The sequence below is a fragment of the Arvicanthis niloticus genome, chromosome 2 (genome assembly GCF_011762505.2).
Source record: "Arvicanthis niloticus isolate mArvNil1 chromosome 2, mArvNil1.pat.X, whole genome shotgun sequence".
NCBI classification, from domain to species: Eukaryota; Metazoa; Chordata; class Mammalia; order Rodentia; family Muridae; genus Arvicanthis; species Arvicanthis niloticus.
The window spans coordinates 76,289,689-76,294,184 of record NC_047659.1 but is presented as its reverse complement, the minus strand read 5'-3'; positions in this window follow the sequence as shown (position 1 = coordinate 76,294,184).

The following is a 4,496-nucleotide window of genomic DNA, read 5'->3' as shown; positions in this document are numbered from 1 at the left end:
CTGAATAATTTAGTGAGCCCTCTTTTTTTTTTTTTTTTCCAAAATCAAAAGGGCTAGGGCTCATGGTTCACTGGCTGAGAACTTGTCTGGCAGGCTTAGAGCCTAGTTTAGTCCTCTACCATAAAATGTAGAGAAGGCTCCACAGAGAGAGTTTGCTGCTCTTCCAGAGGATCTGGGTTTGATTCCTAACAGCCATTTGATAGCTCACATCACCTACTGTAATTCCAGTTCCAGAGGATCTTCCTCTGGACTCCACAGGCACCAGGCACACACATGGCACACAAGCAGCTATACATATAAAGCAAACAAAAAAAAAAAATCACAAAACCCAAAAAAATTCCTTGTTGTAGAAAGTCACATTAATCATTAAGACCTGGTGGCTCTTTTTTGTGTGGCGCTACCTAGGCTATCAGCCTAGTCAAGATGAAGCTGCATATCTCCTTCTCTGCCACAGGCTGTCAGAAACTCATTGAAGTGGACGATGAACAGAGAGTTCATACTTTCTATGAGAAGTGCATGGTCACCGAGGTAGCTGCTGGTGTTCTGGTAAAGAGTAGAATGGTTGTGTAGTTGGAATCTGTGGTGGGAACAATGAAAAATTTTCTCATGAAGCAAGGCATCTTGGTCCACAACAGAGCGTTCCTGCTGTTGAGTAAGGGGTGTTCTTGTTAGAGACTAATGGGAACTGGAAAGAGGAAGTGCAAATCTGTTCAGGGATGTGTTATAGCTGCCAATCTCAGTGTTCTCAGTTTGTTTATTGGGGATAAAAGGAGAAATATATTCTTTGAGTGACAGTTCTACTGTGCCTCAGTGGTTGGGGCCCAAATGAGCTAGGAGAATCCAAAAGCTTTTCATTCCCTCTAAAGGGCATGATGTCCTTACTTGGGTGTGGTGGTACTTACCTTTAATTCCAGCACCCATGAGGCAGAGATATAAGAATCTTTGAGTTCAAAACCTGCCTGGTCCATCCTGGTTGACATAATTCCAAGACATCCAGGATTACAGAGAAACCATGCCTTGAAGAAAAAAAAAAGATATCCATCAATATGTCATCAGAGAGCCCTTAAAAAGAATAGAAGCCCAGAGCACCCAAGACTCATCATCTTGCCATTCCACATACTCTGTAACACAAACACCATGTTGTGTAGGGGGCAGTGCTGATGCTAAGGTCCTGTTCCCCAATTGGTTCTTGATCTGTCAGTTAAGAATCCATGAGCCAGTTGCTGGGCAGAAGGGAGAGGTCAGACTTTCGGTTCCGGGAGGCAGAAGGGTCACAAGAGAGGAAAACAGAGTTCACCAAGCTTTGGAGAGAAGAAAACTAGGCAACCATGTGAAATCTCAAAATGGAGTGGCCACACAGGTGGTTCCTACAGGCAGGTGGTCAGGGGAGTTTAGCAATTGTGCCAAGAAGGCAAATTGAAAAGGAAAGACTGTGTGTCTTTTATCTGCGGATTCAAGGGAAGCTGGGAGGGGGCTGGGTAGTGCGGTCACTTCCTGGAGCTAAAGGCCGGTAGAGCATAAAAAAAAGATCTACACTTCTTTTTTTGTTTTTGTTTTTTGTTTTGTTGTTGTTGGTTTTTTTTGTTTTTTTGAGACAGGGTTTCACTGTGTAATCCTGGCTGTCCTGGAACTCACTCTGTAGACCAGGCTGGCCTCGAACTCAGAAATCCGCCTGCCTCTGCCTCCCAAGTTCTGGGATTAAAGGCGTGTGCCTGCCTCTGCCTCCCAAGTGCTGGGATTAAAGGTGTGTGCCACCACCGCCCGGCATGATCTACACTTCTATACTTCGTTTGTGTATTGGGATCCCTAGTACTCTCTCCTGGTTTAATTAATTTGCTAAAATCATTCACGGAACTCAGGTAAACATTTTGAACTCTAATAAAGGATATAGTAAAGGAATCAAGTAAACACCCAAAAAGATTATCAAATGAATTTAAAGAATCACAATAGCAAAGGATCACATGCTGCCAGAGGAGAGAAACTATGCCACTCTCCTGGTATCCAAATATCTATCTGCCCTGCAGTTCTCCAAAACCTGCCCTTTGGAGTAAAAGGAAGGCTTTATCAGAGAAAAACGTTTGGTTAAATAATTGACCATTTGGTGGCTAAATCAAACTTTGAAAGTGTGAGCTGAACTTCTATCTCATTAATCACATGGTTGATTGTCATGGTGACCAGGTTCCATCTAGAATTATCTCATCAGAAAATGTTTCCATCACTCGAGAAATCACAAAGGTCTTAGAGTTCTGTGAAAATCCAAATATCAAAGACCCAATATCTGGGCAGTGGTGGTGCATGCCGTTGATCACAGCACTTAGGAGTCAGAGGCAGGTGCATCTCTGTGATTTCAAAGCCAGCCTTGTCTATAGAGTGAGTTCTGGGGCAACCAAAGCCACACAGAGACACTCTGTCTCGAAAAACCAAAACCAACCAACCAACAAACCAAACAAACAAAAGACCCAATATCGGAACATAGGAATCTCCCCAGGACCTCCAACAGCTTTATCAGGAAACAGGATGAAGACCAAATATGTGTTTTACAACATCACACTCATACACCTTTTCCTCCTGAGAGCTGATTGTTAAATGTTCATCAGAAACTTGCCGCACGGTTGCCTTGTTATATTTTTGGACTTATAGTCTGGGAAAGATAAAACACTCAGGTTTTGTAATCTGAAATTGGAAGCTAATAAAATCTGTCTTGTTAGATGCTGATAACACAAAATGCCCATAATCAGAGACAAAAAAAACCAAAAACCAAAAACCAACCAAACAAAAAAACCTAAATAAACAAACAACCCACCCTTAACCCCAGAAACATGGGCTTGTTTCTGCATAGTGGAAAGGAAAAAAAAAGAAGGTTCTAGATCTGTAAGAGGCTGCAAATCAACCTCCTCCTTGGATGCAGGTTTCAAAACTTGGGGAGGCTCAAGAGATGGCTCAGTCGTTAAGAGCACTTGGTACTGCTCTTGCAGAGGATGGGAGTTCAGTTCCTAGCACCCAAGTCCGGCATCTTGTAACCAGCTCTAACTCTAGCTCCAGGATTTCTGATGCCCTTTTCTGGTCATCACTGGCACCTACACACACACAAATGCACACACATAAACACATGCATGCACACACATGTGCGCGCACACACACACGCGTGCACACACACGCACACAAATAATAAATAATTTTGAAATGGCAGAGCCAATGATACTAAGGAACTATACAGAGAGTATTTACGGCAGCCTTGGTTTAGCCAACCCTGGGTATTGACCATCAACCGTAACTGGAGTGTAGAATGCCAAAGGTTCTGTGTTTAAAGACACGGTGTCAGGGGAACCATGTAGAGCAGGAAGCATACCCACAGAATTCAGGCTGCTGCAACATGAGCAGGACATGGTCAGAAATGGGTGTCAGGAAACAGGAGCCTGGGCCTTTGACTTTCTGCTGCAAAGTTGTAGAAGCCAAGTTGGGCTGATGCCAAAAAAAAAAGCTTTGAACTCTAGTTTCAATGTGAGATGAGAATTTTTTTTCCTGATGAGGGAGGAGAAGCTTAATTTTTAAAAAGAGAAAAGGGTGGGGGGAGAAATGGGGAAAGAAACCAAGAAGGCAAAGGACAATTAACAAAGTCTTTCAAGACTGTCTTTAAGTTGAGTTCAAACCTAGCACTGGGCAAAGACCATGAAGTTCAACAGAGTGGAATGGAAGTAAAGGCTCTTACAGTTAAGTCTTACTAGGTTGCCGAAGGTCAGGGCTTCCTCAGAGGAAGGAAATAGAAGTAGAGAGTGTTTAACATATACAAATGTTTTATTACATACACACATACAAATATAGACATACAAATATATGTATATTGTCATAGGGTTTCCATTGCTGTGAAGAGACACCATGACCATGGCAACTCTTGTGAAGGAAAACATTTAATTGGGGCTGGCTTACAGTTCAGAGGTTCAGTCCATTATCAGCATAGTGGCGTGCAGACAGACAGGGTGCTGGAGAGGAGCTGAGAGTTCTATATCTGGATCCATAGTTGGCAGGAGGAGAGAGACACTCTGGACCTGGCTTAAGCAGACCTCAAAGCCCGCCCCCAGCGACATACTTCTTCCAACAAGGACTCCTAATCATGCCACTCCCTATGGGCCAAGCTTTCAAATACACAGGTCTATGGGGGCCATTCCAATTCAAGCCACCATACATATATGGTTATATAACTGCAAATGTATGCCCAATATGAGACAAAGCCTCAGTTACTCTGATCTACAATATAGCTCATTATATAAATCATTGAAATGCTCCCTGTCTCGGTGTGTGTGTGTGTGTGTGTGTGTGTGTGTGTGTGTGTGTAAGTTTAGAGAGGCCAGATGTCCATGTTGGATCATTCTTTGGTCCTCCCCCTTTTAGACATCCAGAACTCACTGGCTGACTAGACTACTTGTCAGACCGTTCAAGAAATCAGGCAGCTCTGTCTCTCTCAGTGCTTGGGCTGCAGACATTTGCCGACATGCCCA